At 36.8% G+C, this 19,515-nt stretch overlaps 1 non-coding gene across 1 annotated transcript; it reads right to left on the bottom strand.

Moving 5' to 3' along the window:
- Positions 1 to 3,268: 3,268 nt before the first annotated feature.
- Positions 3,269 to 3,394, bottom strand: LOC127552697 (U6atac minor spliceosomal RNA). The gene has a single exon (XR_007951550.1). It is a non-coding gene; the product is annotated as a U6atac minor spliceosomal RNA (small nuclear RNA).
- Between the last annotated feature and the right edge of the window lie 16,121 nt (positions 3,395 to 19,515).

Raw genomic sequence — 19,515 nt, 5'->3', positions numbered from 1 at the left:
GGATTTAAGTGAGGGAGAGCTGGGAGAGCTCACCTTCCTCACTTTCCTCTCTACAGCCATCTGGATCCAGTGGTAAGATTTAAATCAGGACAACTTGACCTGGATGCAATGGGAGATGATGGCTTTTTTAAGCTAATATCTTCAACAGATCTCAGTCTGACTGAGGCAGTACCCATTTGGTGATTAAAATTAGGTAGCAATTGAGACAAAGAATATCCTCTTTAGCCCAGTCCCAAAAAATCTAAATAAATAAATTAATGAATCTGGGAGTAAAAGAACCTCAGGGTTTCTGGCCAAAGCAGAAATGATTGCTGTTTACATTCAATCTATAGAAAAACAAGACTTGGAGAGAGAATGGGAAATAGCAGATGCTCTCTTGGGGATTCCCCCACTGGCACAAACTCTCAGACCTTATATTCTTCATTCTTAGATAATTTCTCAGAGAACAAAGACAAGTAAAAGTTACAGAAGATATCGCTCTGATTCCCTATGCTATAGGGAAGATAACCTATATTGTCATCCAAACATAGCAGAACAGAAGAATTCTTAACAAAACCATGAAGAGTTAAAGCTGGAAGAGTGGTCAACATAAGCACAAGAGTGGTGAGCTCATGCATAGAGCCAGAGCAAATTTCACAAGTGCACATTGAATTTCTACCTAGGTTGAATGGTCAAGAACCCCAAAGACTGAGAGATCAAGGTGGAGAACCTGCTAAAAGATGTGCTACTCTGAATTCTTTAGCTGGATGATTGTCATAGTCCTACACACTTCAACTTCCTTGCACCCATCTATGTATGGCCTAATCTTTTGGACACTCTCCACTAGATATATTCCAGCTTATCAACATCTTTCTTAAATGGCAATCAAGTAATTGAACATAAAACTCTAGATGTGATATGATCAGACAAACTATACAGTTTCTCTCTCTGTCTGGATAGCTAATTTCTTATAATGTGGACTAAGATTGTAAGATCTTTTTTCAATTGTCATTTACTTGAAAGATAACATGTACACAAGAAAAAAATCAATGACAATAGAAGAAAGGCAAGGACTTTTGCCAAATGAGGGACAAGACTTGTGCTTTAGGAGTTTATGGGTGGAGTTAAGTGATCATTATTCATCACACCTCACTTTCAGTAAGTGATAAGATGCTGTCTCAATTAGATAATCAATCATAGGCTTTAGACTAAGTGCAAAAAGTTTTTCAAAGCCTTTTAATGAAGAAGAATGATTTAATGAAACAGGATTTAATGAAGTAGATTTTCAAAGAGGACAAGTAACTGAAAGATTTCACCATATCCCCTGGGTCCTGTAACAGAGTCGCTGGAATGAGACAATTTCAGAAATTGGAGCAAAGCATGACTTTTCAGTAAAATTCTAGAAGAGGAACTATATGGAGAGAAAGGAGAGGCCATTGCTTTGGCTTTGCCCTGGTCTCTTCTCCAGTTTGACTAGTTTGACCAGAGAAGGACTTTGCAAATTTGGAAGGATCTAGAGGGACTTCCCATCTTATCCTGAAAGGGAAATGTAGCCTTTCTGTGTGATCTGATAGTTATCTAAATGATTAAGAATTGGAATAAGAATCCTCAGAGCTTATTTGATCTAGAATTCTTTTTTTTTTTTAAGTATGTACAACTTTTTTTTTTAATTAAAGCTTTTGTATTTTCAAAATATATGCATAGACAATTTTCAGCATTCACTCCTACAAAACCTTGTGTTCCAAATTTCTAGATGACAAGTAATCCAACATATCTTCTTCTTTTTCTTCTTCTTCTTGCATATTTCCACAAATATCATGCTGCACAAAAAAATCAGATCAAAAAAGGAAAAAAATGAGAAATAAAACAAAATTTAAGCAAAAACAACAAAAAGAGTGAAAATGCTAGTTTGTCATCCACCCTCAGTTCCCATAGTACTCTCTCTGGGTGCAGATGGCTCTTTTCATCATAAGACCATTGGAAATGGCCTGAATCATCTCACTGTTGAAGAGAGCCACATCCATCAGAATTTGATCTATAATTCTTTACTTGTGTCCATCATTTAAAATAATCTACTGGTTCTGTTCACTTTGTTCTGTCTCAGTTCATATAAGCTTTCAGACATTCCTCTTAATTTTTTATATTTGCCATTTATTAGGGCATAGTAATATGAGATTATGTTAGTATGATTTGTTCAGCTATTTCCAATCAGTGGATGCCCATTTTGTTTCTGATTGTCTGATACTGTAAAGAGTATGATTTTAAATATTTTTGATTATATGGTATCTTTTCCTCTGTCTTTGATTTTCTTGGGATATATGAAAAGTAATTGTTTTCTAGAAACATTAGAGCAGTTTACAGAATTTGGAGAGTCCAAGCAACCGTGTGAGTTTCAGAAGGGTATTGGCCAATGACAATGGAATCACCTATAAATAGATACATAAAGACAGTCACTCAAAGATGGTAAAGGCTTCAAAGAGTATAATTCTTTTGCAGAGAAATGTCAGCTATGGATTCTAGAAATGTGCCAACTCTTAAGAGTCTAACATAAATCTCAACACTCAAGGAGAACTTGATGAAGCCTCCATGAAAAGAGAAGAGGACTGACTTCTAGCATCACTTAAAAGATATCTTCCTCTGGACTAAGCATTTTCTATAAGTACAGCTCATTATCTTTATACTTAAAGATTGAATCCAGTCTCTCCAGGGACCTTATGCATGCAGCAGGAAAGTCTACAAGAATCAACTATTTCTGCTATACCTTCTCAGAAAATATCTTTGCTAAAAGATATTTCAGCTGACTGGTATTTAACGGGAAGCACACTGATAGGGGCTCATTAGTGACAGTAATAGAAGCTTAGCTCCTCAGGACTACCCTTAGAACACTGAGGGTAGTTAATAGTCAACTGTCCTCTGGGGAGCCAATCTGCTAATGCAAGTGAGAATTAGGAAAGTAGATCCAGAGGGGGTGTTACATATTCATGTAAGTACCCAGTATGTCTTCGTAGATTTAGCCCAGATATTTTATGCATTTTGTAGTTATTTCTAATGGAATTTCTTTTTCCACTCTCCTGCTGGGTTTTGTTAGTAACAGAGAGAACAGCTGTTGATTTTTTTTTTAATTTTGCATCCTGCTATTTTACCCTGTCACTAATTGTTTTGATTAATTTTTTCATTGACTCTCTAGGATTTTCTAAATAAACCATTGTATCACATGCAAATATGGCTAATTTTGCTTCTTCTTAGCCTATGCTTATTCTTTTAATTTCATTGCTTTAGAGCAAACCAGAAGAAAACTTAGTTAAATGCCACAGAGTTGGTGGCAATTCTTACCCACAAGTGTGTGTATTAAAAGTTACTAACCTTTCTTCCAATCTCAGTGAAGGTAATGCTAACCTACTCTTTTATATAATACCAGTTGAACCTTGAAGGAAGAGCAGAACTTAGATAAGCAGAGAAGAGAGACATTTTAAGCAAGATAAATAGGATGAACAGAAGGACATGTTAAAGGTAGAAAATACATCTGACCCATGACCATTTTAGATTTCTGCCAACTTACTCATTAGCTTTCAGAGTCTGATAAGACTACAGCATTGTTTTCAATAGTTCCTTTTCAACCTATCCCTATTGAAAGGGTCTTTCTTTGTCCCATATCCAACTATCCAAAAAATTCCTCTTCTCAGGGGCAGTTAAATGGCACAGTGGATAGAATGCCAGCCTCAGGAGGACCTGAGTTCAAATCTAGCCTCAGACACTTAACATTTCCTAGCTGTGTGACCCTGGGCACTTAACCCCAATTGCCTCAAAAAAAAAAATTCCTCTTTTCATTTCCCCACTAGTCCATCCTAACTGCTACAAGAATCCAACATGCCCATTTTAAAGGTGCAGAATTCCCAATGGTAGAAATCATACTATGCCTTTATAAGGCAGTCATAATCATCAGATTTAGGTTCACATTAAAATTGTCACACATCCATAGACAGATAATTTCAATTTTCTGCCCTCAATTTTCCTAAATGTAAATTGGGAATAGAAATAATTTTACAAAGATATCATAAAGAAACAGTTTGTAATGCACAAAGCACTGATGAGTCATAAGATATTCTTACTTCTTAGAACAGTAGACAAACAAGCAAAATATAAACTTGAAATAACTCTCAGTCAGCCAAGGTCAGGAATCTCTTGGAATCTCTCCCCCTTCCCACCATGAATTGAACTATCTTGTAATCAGGTGGCTGAACATGATTATTGGTTCAATGTGACTTTCTTATAGTTTGGAATACTGAAAAAAACTGATATGGAACTATGGGATAAAACTGAGATTCTAGCTAAGGAACTGAATCTAATTTAGGGGTCCATAATATTTTGAGGCTATGTACCTCTTTGGCTATCAAGTGAAATAAATGGATTCCTCAAGATAATGTTTTTAAATGCATAAAATAAAATGCCTAAGATTACCAAGGAAAGCAAGTATATTTAAAGCAGTTATCAAAAATCCCTGATCTAGAGCCATCCTTTACTTTTATATATGGGGAAACTGAGGCCCAGGGAGAACTTTTCCTGCTGTCATACAGCAAGTTAGCAGCCCCTGCTCTATTCACACCACTTCTAGAGGATGATACTTAGTTCTGAGAGTTGTGTTCTAAGAAGGTTCTTAGCAAACTGGCACATGCCTGTTTTAGAAATGATGGGTGAGAGTTGATACTCAGCCCATGGGTTATTGGAGGAATTGGAAATATTTAGAATGGAAGGAGAAGACTTCAAGGAGGAATAAATTGTTTTCCTTAACTATGAGAACTGTCATATGGAAGGAAGATTAGACTGGGATTATTTGCCCCAGGGGCTAAGACTGAAAGAAATGTATAGGAATTGAAGAGATATAAAAGATGGGAGGATAGGATAGAAATGGAGGAAACCCTTCCCGCAATCAGAGTTATCCAAAGATAGAGGAATGGGATACTTTGAAAGGTACTGATCTCCCCATAACTCAAGGTCTTCAACTAGACACTGGATGACCATTTTCCAGTAATTCTATAGAGAAGATTCTTAATAGATAGTGGGGTTTGCATTCTGAAGCTCCTTAGTTTTTAATCTTAGTAATTTGAGGTCTCCGTTCATTTAATCCATCATTTTTCCTACTTGCCCATGAGATTATAAGAGATTGAGACTAGAGACAGTCTTCTGCCTCTTTTTAATATCCCCCACATTTAGCACAATGTCTGATGTGTAGTAGGTGCTTGATAAATGTTTACTGATTAAGTGATTTCCAAGCTTATCCACAGTATTTTTCTTTTAACTGGCCAAGAGCTCTGTGCACACACCGTGGACCTCCTGAGTGTGGACGTGCTCAATCTTTTTTGGGGGTGGGGAAGAAAGCACAAGAAGATTTTTCTTCTTAATCAAATCTCTCTGGATCAGGCTTTACAATGGATAGCATCCTCACAAACATTCCAGAATTCTTACAAGGAACAATAAGAACTGAACTCCAAGTGACCTCAGCCTGCTAATCACTAGCTGATTACTAGCTAATCTGTGGCTCGTTCAGGACACTGAATCCCAAATCACTTTGGACTCTGCTGGGCTTTGGCCAGAAGTCACCTGGTTGGGAGCTCTGTTAATAGACCAGTGGTACGAGGGTCACAGGGTACAATACAGAGAGGTGAAAGTGTCACCGTTCAAGGATTCTTCACCATGGTCATTCTTTGGAGGTTGGGGTGGGTGACTGGGACAACAAGACCACTATTTGGGCTACCAAAATAAAATAAAATAAAAAAAATAATAAGATAAAGAATCAGCCAGAGATGAGTATTTCTTTATTCCCATCAAGCACCAGTCAAGATAAAGATAATGAGTCCCCTGATAATCACATCTGATAGTCAGTTAGGAGTTCTCAAAATGCTTTCCACAAATTAGCTCTCTTTCTTTTATTTTTTCTTTTCTGAGGCAATTGGACTTAAGTGACTTGCCCAGGGTCACAAAGCCAAAAAGCTTTAAGTGTCTGAGGTCAGATTTAAACTCAGGTCCTCCTGACTTCATGGCTGGTGCTCTATTTACTGCACCAACTAGCTGCCCCTAAATTATCTCTTTTGAGGCTCACCAATCTGACAACAAAAGTAGGGGCTACAGGTATTATTAATACCATTTTATATACAAAGATTAAGAAGTTAAGGAACTTGACCAGGATAACCCAGCTAGGAAGTCTCAGAAGTAGAATTTGAATCTAGGGAGTCCTGGTCTCATTCATGGCCGTTTATCCATTATACTAAATTGCTCCCAGGATACAGTGAAGAAAGATTTGGTATCAAGAGGGCTGGATTCAAATCTCAGCTCTGTTGCTTACTACCTGAAAAATGCATGGCAAGTGATTTTTCCTTTCTTCTGAAAGACAGTTCAACTAGATGGTCTTTAAATACTAATCCCTATGGTTTCTGGAATGCCCTGAGTAAAAGCTACCTGTCACTCAGAAAGGTGCTTGTAGCAAGAAGCAGCTCAACAGCTTTTTTTCAGAACTGTTAGTCACCCCAAAATCTTAGCTACTCACCTAAGAACTGTCTTTCCTTATCTCCCCATCCTATTAGAAAGATACTCAAGCCTCAAGATCTCAGGGGTTTCTAAGCCTGAAGAAAAGACTTAATAAAATGCTACCTTTGACCTGGTCCTTCAATTCTAGGAAGCGGTTAAATGTTTGACCATTTCCCCTAAACATTTTTAAATAGTTAATCAGGTTAAGTCAGTTGAGTGTTGTTTTTCCATATTTCCCATCTTATTCCCAATTTCCTTGAGCAAAAGTATTCTTTCTTGAGACTGTGGATACTGAGTGTGGATCACAACATAGTATTTTCACTCTTTTTGTTGTTTGCTTGTATTTTGTTTTCTTTCTTATTTTTTTTTTCCTTTTTGATCTGAATTTTCTTGTGCAGCATGGTATTTGTGGAAATATGTATAGAAGAACTGTACATGTTTAACATATATTCAATCACTTGCTAACTACGGGGTGGTGGGAAAAGGGAGGGAAAAATTAGAACACAGGGTCTTGTGGGGTGAATGTCAAAAATTATCTAGGTATGTATTTTGAAAATAAAAAGCTTTAATAAAAAAGAATATTCTCTGTCTTTCATCTCTATCTATCTCTATCTCTTTCTGTGTGTCTCTCTGTGTCTCTGTCTCTTTATTTCTTTGTGTCTTTGTCTCTATGTGTCTCTCTGTCTCTGTCTTTGTGTCCCCTCCCCCCGTCTCTGTGTGTTTCTCTGTGTCTCTGTGTCTCTGTCTCTCTCTCTCTCTGTGTCTGTGTCTCTGTCTCTCTCTCTCTCTCTTTCTCTCTCTCTCTCTCTCTCTCTCTCTCCTCTCTCTCTCTCTCTCTCTCTCTCTCTCTCTCTCTCTCTCTCTCTCTATGTGTGTGTGTGTTTCTGCTTCTTCTCCTCTTATGTATCTTTGTCTCTATCTTTTTCTTTTTATCTGCCTTATCCTGACCCTGTAATAAATCTACTTTTCATTTTCCTCTCTTTCAATTATAGTTCTACAACTCAATGAACTAGTCCCTAGAAACAATGTAGAACTTCAAGTCATGACTGGATGAATAAGTCCCAATCTCTCTAAACAGTGGGAAGGGAAAATGACCAAATGGTGGAACAGACAAGCTTTGGTCCCAATTCAGGGATTCCATTGCAAAGGGAAGTGTAATCCCAAGATCAGAGGCTTTAAAATGCGAACCTATTTCAGGGACTAGGTAGTACAACTCTCTCCTGTCACAGATGATAAAACTGAAGCCTAGAAAAGTGAGATGACTCATCCATGGAATTAAACACAATTTTCCAGAAATGTTCTAGCCAGCTGAAGAAGGATCATAGGATTTAGAGCTCAGAGGGACTTTAGAGATTACTGATTCCAATCCACTTCTTTTACAGAAGAAAAAACTGAAGCTCAGAGACATAGACAATGATGCAAAAAGAGAAGACTACTTCCAACTTAGGTTGGTGGCCTCCAAGTCCACGATTCTCCGGCCAGTGTTCAGTCACTAACACATAAACCATCATTTATTTATAGCACAACAGAATCAGGGGATTTTGAATTGGAAGGTCCTTTAGAGGTTGTATTGTTCAAGTCCCTCATTTTCTAGATGAGAAAACCTAGGCCACGAAAAGTTAAGGAACTTTCTTGTCAAAATCACAACATTCCTAGGTGATGGATTTGGAGTTTTCATCTAGGCTCTTTTGACTCTGACTCCAGAATTCATAACATATTATCCTTTCTAGGAATATTTTAGAAAATTTAAGGCCTTTAAAAACTAGTAAGTTCAACCCCCTGATTTTACAAATAAAAAAATGAGCTACCAAGAGGGACTTGCATGGGGTTCACTTTTTTACATAAGTATCCATGGTGGGATTTAAACTCAAGTGTTCTTGATTCCAAATCCAGCACTCTATCCACTATATCAGTGACTCTTAATTTGTTTTCCAGAGGTCCTCAAGGTGTTCCTGAAACAAAAAAGTTTGAGAATCACTTTTATTATATTGGCTAGATGGTCTAAAATTCCAAATTTGGGGATTTATGGTTCAAGAGATAATTAGGAATAATTAGAATTGTCCAAAATCAAACCACGTAAGACAGACTCCTTATGTATCTGAGTTTTTTGTTTTTTGTTTTTTTTCCATTGGCATGGACAATAGAGAATGGAATATACCATTTTCTTTTCTATCAAGTCCTGAGATCTCATATTGCACTGGAAGAAAACCTTGGGCCAAGCTCTGACCAAGGCCTGTCCTGACTGGAATCCATTTTGCTGAGTATAGAGAGTTATGTCTGTCTTACTTGGTTCTGCTTTAGCTAAAAAGTATCACCTTTGCTCTTCCTACCTCCACCTTGTCCCAAAGTTGCTATCAAGCATAATAATTCTTTTTTTCTTTATTAAAGCTTTTTATTTTTCAAAACATACCCATGGACAATTCTTCAACATTAGCCCTTTCTTAAAAAATCATGTGTTCCAATTTCCCCCCCTTCCCCCATGCCTTCCCCTAGATAACAAGTAGTCCAATATATGTTAAATATGGTAGAAATATATGTTAAATCCAATATATGCACACATATTTCCACAACTCTCTTTCTGCACAAGAAAAATCAAGTCAAACCAGAAAAAAAAAAAAGAGAAGCAAAATAAAATGCAAGCAAACAACAACAGAGAGAGTGAGAATGCCATGTTGTGAATCAAACTCAGTTCCCACAGTTCTTTCTTGGGGTGTAGATGGCTCTCTTGATCACTGAACAATTGAAACTTGTCTGAATCATCTCATTGTTGAAGAAAGTCACGTCCATCAGAACTGATCATCATATAGTCTTTTTGTTGCCGTGTATAATGATCTCCTGTTTCTGCTCATTTCACTTAGCATCAGTTCATGTGAGTCTCTCCAGGCTTCTCTGAGATCATCCTGCTGGTCATTCCTTACAGAACAATAATATTCCATAACATTCATATACCATAACTTATTCAGCCATTCTCCAACTGATGGGCATCCACTCAGTTTCCAGTTTCTTGCCTCTACAAAAGGGGCTGCCACAAACATTTTTGCACATGTGGGTCCCTTTCCCTCCTTTTTTTCTAATCTTGTCAGGCAGAATAGTTCTGATTTAGATAGCATTTTTTTTTGTCTTCTTTCTCTTCAAATAAGAAAAAAAAAGTAGGCAATTTATCTCTTTGACCACAAATAGAAAGCATATGGGCAAAAGGAAGAAGAGGAGAATCTTCAAAGAGGAAACCCAACAATTGAAAATATCTAGAATCATCTTCTAAATAAATTCAGCATATGAAGGGAGAGCAACATGTCCTAAAAGTCTTAGTGAAGTTTTAAGTTGTTAAAGCTTAAAACCTCACTAGGAGATTTGAGACATTGTGGCTATAACCAAATGTCTAATTATAAAAGAAAAAGGACATCAAGTCTCCTTTTTACTAGCTAAGTACATAAATTTCCAACGTTCCTTCCCACCTTTCTACCTGGCAAAGGCAAATGCCAGGCAAAAGGTAGCTCATACTAAGACACTTTGTGTCTATCACACAGGCATTTCTTTCATTCATATAGCCCCAGGGAAGGTCCAGCCCACTGATTACCACCAGAATGGCTTAGTTGGGACAAATATTATACTATTTCTGAATTCTCCTCCACATGTAAACCTTCAAAAGATTCCCTTCTGTAGAATTATGAAAGCCTACTTTTTGAATCCTATAGGATCAGGGGATCGTTGATTTAGTACAACCCCTCTTATCTTACAGAACAGAAAACTGAGGCACAGAAAAATCAAATAATTTGCCTAGAGTCAATAGGATTTGAACTCTAATTTTTTGACCTCAGACCTGGATCCCTAAACCACACTTCTCTTCTAATTGATTATCCATATTTTGAGAGAAGTAAACCAAGTACAGAAAAATTATTTGGTTTTCTCTGAATTATTGAACCTATTTCAAGACAAAAACCTATACTATCCTGTCCTGGATGCCCTTTTAATGTCCTATTTACCACATAGCACTTCGGTTCACTATAATAGAATTCATTATTAAATTATTCAACTCTTATTTTGCTTCTGACTCTATGTGTCATTTTTGCACAGAAAAGGACAAGGCAAAAAATGGCTAATAGGGAGATGATACCCAAGAAGGGAGAATTGGGATGTGTTTGGTAAACTACCTTCAGTTGAATAACATCTTCAGGTAAGAGAAAGAGAAGGGAACAAGTTCTTATATAGCACCTACTCTGCACCAGGTACTATATTAAAGCTTTTACAGATATTATCTTATTAATCCTCCCCAAAACTTGGGAAGTAGGTATTATGATGATCCCTATTTCATAGTTGAGTAAACTGAGGCAGAGAGAGGTTAAGTTACTGGTTCAGAGTTACATAACTAATATTTTAAGAAGTAGAAGATGTTATGACTGAGACAATGGCAATGATCTCAGACTGTGAAAAACAAGAAAGATATAATTGGACTGAAGCGGAGCAAATGTCCTAATTTTCAAGAAAAAGAAAGGAATAAAACCATAGGCCAGTGAGCAAGTCTTATATTCCTGGCAGAATTCTAGAACATAGTATTAAAAGTATGATTAGTGAACATTTAGAAGAGGAAGTGGTGACCACAAAGAGTCAGCCTGGTTTCATCAGAAACAGGTCGTGCCAGAACAACCTTATTTCCTTTTTCCTTGTTGTCACTAAACTTGTAGATAAGAGGAATGCTAGATTTGGTTTAGATATAGGTTATTTAGATTTTAGCAAGGTATTTGATAAAGTCTTTTGTGCTATTCTTGTGGAATAGCTAGAGAGATGAAAGATCTAGAGGTTAGTGCTGTGAAATGACTTTGGAACTGATTAAATGGCCAATTCAAAGAGTGGTCATTGTGCCTTTGATGTCAACTTGCAAGGTCTCCATTAGTGAGGAGTACTTATGTTTGGCCCTGTGTTATTTATTGATGTTTTCAGTAAAGATATAAATATTGTGCTTGTTGAATTTGTAGATAAATACAAAAACTTTGTGGGAGAGCAAATGCATTATATGATGGTAAGGATTAAAAAATATCTCAATGGGCTAGAACAGTAGGCTATATCTACTATATCTACCATAATAGGATACAATTTAATAGAGACAAATGTAAACTCAACTTTGGTTCAAAAAATCATTGTCACAGGAACAAGATCTAAACAATAACTCAAGGGAAAAAAGTTGGGGAAGCTAGGTAGTGCAGTGGATAGAGCACCAGGCCTGAAATCAGGAGGACCTGAGTTCAAATGGCCTCAGACACTTAACACTTCCTAGCTGTGTGACCCTGGGCAAGTCACTTAATCCTAATTGCCTCAGAAAAAAAAATCCTAAGAGGTTTAGTGAACTATAGTTGTTTTGTGAGTCTGTAGTGTATAATCTTGGGTTGCATTAAGAGAGGGAAAGTACTTAGGATAAGAAGGTGATAAATGACAAACTTTCTATATGTTGTCTCCATCATTCCACATCTGGAATCATTCTAGTCTTTTCTGGGCAGTGCATTTCAGAAAGGATAATCCAAAATATATATGGAGAAAGCCAAATGGAATGGTGAAAGTTTTGAGATTATATAATTGGGATAAAGGCTTTAAGATTACATAATATAAAGATCACTTAAAGGAGTAGATTAGAAAAGTCTTCTCTTTAATGATTATCATGTAAAGAAGGATTTGAATTATTTAGCTTAGTTCTAGTTGTCAGAACCAAAAATAACAGGAAGAAATAATGATGAATCAAATTTAGATTTGTTATATAGAATTAAGGCCATCCCAAAGTGGAATAGGCTGTTTCCAGAGATGGTGGATTTTATCTTTTGTCTCTCTCTCTCTTTTTTTTTTATCTTTTATCTTGTGTTATTTCTATCTCTATGTATTTTGTTGTTGTAATGTTATTTTTGAGGTAATCAGGGTTAAGTGATTTGCCCTGGATTACATAACAGCTAGTAAGTATCTGGAATTGATTTGAACTCAGATTCTCTTGACTACATGGTCATCCATTGTATAATTTAGCTATATCTTTCAACAAAGAGTCAGATGATCCTAGATTTTGTAGAGGAAGTTTTCATTCTGTTGGTGGTAAGATTAAACAGCTTCTTCCAGTTTAAAAACTGTTGATTCTGTGAGCCTTGAAAAAGTTGTCTTCATATACTACCCATACTTTTGCTCTTTGCGCAGGCTCTCATAATGTGGTTTCTGTTTCCACCATTTTGTTTTTAGTCTTCTTTCTCTTGGACTTCATTTTAGCTCATGATAGATCAGCAGTTCTACTAAACTTTTCTGTTGCTTTCATCTCTGAGATATTTTGTTTTTTGTCTTTCTTTTAATTTCCTTCCTTTTTTCTTTCTTTTTTCCTTCCTCACTTCCTCCCTTTCTTTCTTTCTTTTTTCCTTCCTTCCTTCCTTTCTTTTTCTCCTTCCTTCCTCCCTTTATTTCTTTCTTTCCTTCCTCCCTTTCTTTCTTTCTTTCTCCTTCCTTCCTTCCTTCCTCCCTTTCTTTCTTTCTCCTTCCTTCCTTCCTCCCTTTCTTTCTTTCTCCTTCCTTCCTCCTTTCTTTCTTTCTTTCCTTCCTCCCTTCTTTCCTCCCTTCTTCCTTTCTTTCCTCCCTTCCTTCCTTCCTTCTTCCTTCTTCCTTCCTTCTTCCTTCCTTCCTTCCTTCCTTCCTTCCTTCCTTCCTTCCTTCCTTCCTTCTTTCTTTCTTTCTTTCTTTCTTTCTTTCTTTCTTTCTTTCTTTCTTTCTTTCTTTCTTTCTTTCTTTCTTTCTTTCTTTCTTTCTTTCTTTCTTTCCCCCAGCTTCAGTTAACATCTCTGTTCAGAGAATTTTCAGATCTCTAGCACCACTTCCCACATCTTTTAAAAGATCCATCCATATCTTTAATTATAGCAGGATAGTTCTCTTTAGATATCCCACTGCAATCTCAAATTCTACCTATCCAAAATTAAGGTTATAATCTTTCTCTCTGAACATCTCATCTTCTGATTTGACTATTCATGACATACACATGCACTTGGTTTCTTATATTCAAAATCTTGGCATTTGACTTTCCTCTGTACCTAACCTTTCATATCCAATCATTTACTAGGGTTCCTTTCATATTCTTCTCCTCTTTTCTCACTGTTACCACTCTAGAGTGGCTTCAGTGAAGGGCAAAATCCTCAATACCACTTGCCTGTCAAAAATCAGAGTTCAAATCCTGCCTTAAGAATTTATTGTGTGACCTCTCTATATACTTCAGTTTCCTTATCTGTAAAAATAAAAGACTTTAACTCAATGTTCTCTATGGTTCCTTTCAGATCTGGATCTTGGACCCCATGTTTTTATGACTATTGAAATGTCTTCTAACTTTCCCATTTATTTCCTCTTTACCACACCGACCTTTGCATAATTCCAAAGTAATCAGTTTCTTCATATGTAAAATAAAGTGATTGCACTAAATCAAAGGTTCTTAATTCTTATGTCACATATGGCAGTCATGGTGAAACATATGGATCCATACATACTGGTGCTTACATTCACAACTGAAGGAAGTTTCAGTTAGATGTTAATAAAAGCACTGATGTGTTTTTCCCTTCTCCAAACTTAGGAACCTCTCAAAATCTATCTATGGACCCCAGGTTAAGAATTAAATCATGTTGAAAGCGTCTTCAATTCTTCATCCTAGGATCTTATACTAAACTAAAATGCAAGGACTCTTGCAGATATGTTCTAATATTTGAAATCCTTCCAACCTAATATAACTGAATAAGTCTTTGTTGTCATCTTACTATGTACAGATGTCATGTCAGCCACTGGAGGCAAGGGGAAACAAAGAAAAGTAAAAAATTGCTCCTACCTTCAAAGTGATTCCATTTTAATAGAGAAAACAATATTATACAAATCCACATAAGAGTAGTAACTTGAAAGGAGAGAGCCCAGACAACTAAAATAATTGGGTTAGGTTTCCCATGTGAGGTGGCTCTTGAACAAGAAGACAGGGATTTAAGCTCTCTATGACAGAATTTCCTCTTCTGTAGCCTGAAATGGACTTGATGACTTCTAAAGTGCCTTCTCGTTGTGCTTCCATGAACCTAAGATTCTAAGAAGCAGTAGGAAGGCAAGAGTGAATTCCTGGTATGGGGGACAAGAATGAGCATAGGATCTTGCCCATACCCTAGTATTCATAGTAAACGTTTGGCAGAGGTATTAAAGATCTACTTGGGCAAGATCCTTCTTCACTAAGTTCAGCTTTGCCACAGAGCTCCTCCCTTTTCTGTTATTCCCAGAATTGTCTACCCATCAACCACCTTCTGAGTGAAGAAGGCAATGTGGTATCCTATACAAGGCTCTGGGTTTTGAGGAAGAAGACTGTAAATCTAGCCCTGGCTCTTCCCACAGATTTGGGGCAAATCCCTTTCCCCTGCTGATTCCTCATGTGGAAAATGGGAATAAAAATGCCTGTACTATCTGTCATGAGGAATTGTGGAGGAGAAAGAGAAGGAAAAAGGAGGGATAGAAAGGGGATAGAAGAAAGGGAAAGTCAGAGCAGGGAAGGAGAGCTGGTCCTCCCCAAATATATCCTCTCCTAAAACCTTTGAGTACTCCTAGAATATGATCCTTTTGCATACCTTCCTGGAAAAAAAAAAAAAAAAAACATCCAAAAATCTTTTTTCTTCATCCCCCCTCCAAGCTTAGAATTAGAATGTTCTTTTACCTTTTAACCATGGCCAAAAGAAATGTGGCTTAGGCTCAGAAAACAGCCTGTTTTTCCCCCTCCTCTTTGTACTACCTTTCCAGAAGTTGTTGGAAGTAGGGTGGGAGCCCAACCTCCTGAGGGAAAGAAGAGGCAGATTTGTCAATGTGAAACTGCAGGAGTCCCCAGTCATAAAACCACACCTTTGCTCTCTAACCTTTTTTAGACAAGGCAATCCCTTTAGGCCTAACTATACAATTTGGAAACATAGAGGAGAGGAAACAGAAGAGAATGGATAAACTTTATCTATTTGGGAAAATGGAAGCCAGCAAGGCCATTGTACTACTAGGAGATTCCTTGGACAAAAGCAAGAGAAAGGAGTGAGTTCTGGCCCTGGCACTAGAGAAAAGGTCAAGGCAGAAACTTTCAGAAATGGCATGTTTTTCTTAGAACTGGGGCATACAATACACACAAATTTGAGATTATCTGTGACAACTATCTAAAATTAACTGTGGTTTTCAAATGAAAAACATTTAGGGAAGGATCAGATAAGGAGAGGGGGGCCTATTTATAATATTTGCCACAGGAAGAAATAATGGGGAGGGGGTTTCTGTATGAAACGAAACTGAATGTGTTCCATATACCCCCACAAATTATATAAAATAATATTGAAGGGCTGGCGGGTGGGCTCACTCACTCCTTCCTGGTGATTGGTAACAGAAAGAAGGCTTTTTATCACATCCATCAGTAGTTAATGGGAGAAAATTTTGTTCCACAGAGAAATTTTCCCAGTTGCATCTGGTTCTGGGTACAGCCTGACTTCTGTCTCTGTCCTTCTTATGGGATTCTGCCCAGCATTTATTTAGAAATAAATTGAAACATTTGCCAGCAATGTCTGATTCTGAAGTGGCTAATTACAGAATGATGTGACCGCAAACTGATAATAAAGTCACAAATCAGAAACAGCATCCAATCTGGCATCAGGTATACCATGCTGTAGCACTCATTACTGACCAGAAAGTCAGGCTGCTTTGAGAGAATCAAAGAAATAAAAACAAACATATATTCTTTTCCTTCCCCTTCTCCCCAGCCTCTCCCCAAAAATCTTAGAGAAGTTCAATTCCTTTCAACCCAATAAGAATTTATTAAAGCTCCTACTATGTATGAAGCACTGAGTTATCCAGGATACAAAGACAAAAATGTTTGTTAAAATTGGTTCTCTAACCATGACAATTCAAATATTTTTCCTATTGCATTTAGGGAAACATTTTGTTTTCCCCGATACAATTTTTTCTTTTCTTTCTTTTTTATTTATTTTTTTTAACCTCTAGTACCTAATATAGTTCCAGGCCCATAGCAAGAACTTGATAACTGTTTACCACTTCACTGGTTCCAGTGACTTTTTTTTTTTTTTTTGACAAGGCAATTGGGCTTAAATGACTTATCCAGGGTCACAGAGTGAGTGTTAAATGTCTGAGGCTGGATTTGCACACAGGTCCTTCTGACTCCAGAGATGGTGCTCAGTCTTACACCTAGCTTCTCCTACTTCCTTGCCTTTTCATGGTTTTTCTAAATCTGTTTCCATAATATTATCCATCAGTTTTGAACAAAAGACTCATATTTTTAGAGTTCAGAAGTCCTAGTGAAATAGATAGTTTAAATTCTATAGGAGAAATAATGTTAAATTCAGGGCCTGGGTTCAAATTCTAAGTTCTCCTTTGTAATATCTAATACCAGTATACCTATCTGACCTGTTTACTTATCCCTAAAGACTTTGATTCTCTCCTCAAGAAAACAAAGGAGTTAGGCTAGATGAGCATATGAAAGGCAGACAAACGAAATATTAGCTCCACATACTTGTCAGTGCTGTTTATCAGAGCCCTTCAGAGAACAGCCAGTTAGTTTTGACCTTCATGAAATTCTTTGAGGAAGGATAGTGACAAATTGTACCAGATCAAGAAAAAGAAAACCAGAATAGTGAGAAGACTAGAGACTATAACACAGCAGGACCACAGGAAGGAGTTGAAGATTTCCATCTCTGGAAAAAGACTTAATGAGATTTGGAAAAAAAAATGGAGGTGTTCAATTAAATGATCTCTAAGGTCCCTTTCAGCTAGATCCTATGACTCAAGCAGGGATGTCCTAAAGTCAGCTTGAACTAGCTAAAGATGATTATTAAATTTTTGGTGTGATCACTTATATCACAGAAAATAACAGATGGCTATAGAACAGACCTAGGTTTACTGTTTTATTGATTTCTAGACTTATCAAAGTGATGGAAGGAATGTTAATGAAGATTACATTTAAAATTGCATTGAACATATATTATTATTTTTTTCTACTAAAGAGCTGGATGTTAAACCTTTACCAACATACTCTCTGATTTTATGTCTTAGAATACTTAGTTTTCTTCGAGACTCCACTCAAGCATCACCTTCTACATGAAGTCTTAACTGTTTCCTCCAATTTCTCATATCTTCCCTTCTCGAATTATTTATTATATGTTTGTGTACATTATACATATATTATATAACTACATGTACACATATATGGGTGTGTATATATATATATGTTACATATATATACATACATACTTATATATGTACACACACACACACACACTTGTTGTTCACTTGTTTTCAGTGTCTGATTCTTCATGATCTTGTGAGTTCTCTTGGCAAGATACTGAAGCAATTTGTCATTTCCTTCTTCAATTCATTTTATAGATGAGGAAACTAAGGCAAATAGTGTTAAGCAACTTGTCCAGGATCATACAACTAGGAAGTGTCTGAGGTCAGATTTGAACTCAAAAATATGAGTCTTCTTGATTCCAGGCCCAGCACTCTATATACCTCACCACCTAACTGAAAAATATGTGTATATGTATACACATATATTCTCTCTCTACATACACACACACACACACACACACATCTAGATGTATTTGCATGTGTATATATTGTCTCCTCAGTTAAAATATAAATTCCTTGAGGACTGGAACTGTTTTGCTTTTGGCTTTGTATCCCTACTTTGCACTTTGCATATTGCCTGAAATACAGTAGGTACTTAATAAATGCTTATTGTTTGGTTAATACATCATATAAATTGTATGAAAGGAAGGACTGGATGTGTTAGAACCAGCTGAACTCATGAGATACAATTGTTACATTTCCAATGTAAGTATTTATACCTTGGAAATAGCAAAAGCTACAATTCAAGGATTGATTTATTGCTTTGTTTTGTTTGATTTATTGAATTGTTTATGTCCAGACTTAAAATGATAGAGAAAAGGTTAATGATCCAGATTACACTTAAAAACATGTCTTACATTTTCAGAGAGCTGATTGTTAAATTGTTAAAAATTTACCAGTTCTTGAGCACCCCAACCTTTTCACCTTGGTCACCACAATTGGTTGCTAGTGACTGGGCATCAATTCATTTGCAGCAACTGTTTTTCCTCTCAGTTATTAAGGAATAAATCATCTGTGCTTTTCCCGAGCCTAAAAATTTAGAAGTATGGATTCTATGAGCCCAGGTCCCTCATCTTAGAAAGACTTGCCCACAACCATAAAGCCAATAAGCAAAAAAGAGAGGGCTTGAATACACGTCTTTAAACTCCAGAGAGTGTTCTCACTACTCCTCAGATACCCAGTATTCAGGCAGGTTATATGTTAGAAAGCAGAACTAGGGGAGTAGCTGGACTCTTTGTTTCAAAATATTTTTGCCTCGAGGGAGTTGTCCAGGCCAAGGTCTGTCTTAGGGTCATGTTCTCCCACTGCCTTATCTTTAACACTCTCTGTCTCCCAGTAGAAAAACAACATTCAAGAGAAGCTATATGAGCCTAATAGCCATAGGGTTCTTGGCTTTTAAATCTTGTATCGCACTGTCTTTGTAGATCAGTTTTTGGTGATTCCAAAGTTCTTTTTTTTTCCCCCTCTGGGCACTGTCAGGCTAATAAGGAATGTATGATCCTAAAATACCAAAAAGAATCTACAATTCTGATGACCACTGATTCCACAAATTCTAAATCCATCAGAGGCAGTGGCAACACATCTTACCATAGGAGTATAGTAGTTCTTTTTGCTCCAGATACAGAGAAACTAGATTCATATCTTGCTTTTGCTAATGACTTTGAATGCAATCTTGGCCATGTTTTTAACCTTTCTTAAACCTTAGCTTCTGAATCTGTAAAACAAGGATCCTGGACTCACCAAATCAGAACCTCAAAGTGATCTGGGACTTTATCTACTCTTCCAAAATATGCCTGAACACACTCTTTTGCTAACATATCTATGATAAATGGTCATTCAGCCTCCACTTAGAAAACTTTAGTGAAAGGGAACCCTCCAACTACT

The sequence above is a fragment of the Antechinus flavipes genome, chromosome 2 (assembly GCF_016432865.1).
Source record: "Antechinus flavipes isolate AdamAnt ecotype Samford, QLD, Australia chromosome 2, AdamAnt_v2, whole genome shotgun sequence".
NCBI lineage: Eukaryota > Metazoa > Chordata > Mammalia > Dasyuromorphia > Dasyuridae > Antechinus > Antechinus flavipes.
Note: the sequence above shows the minus strand (reverse complement) of the source record. Positions and strands in the feature narration are given on the sequence as shown.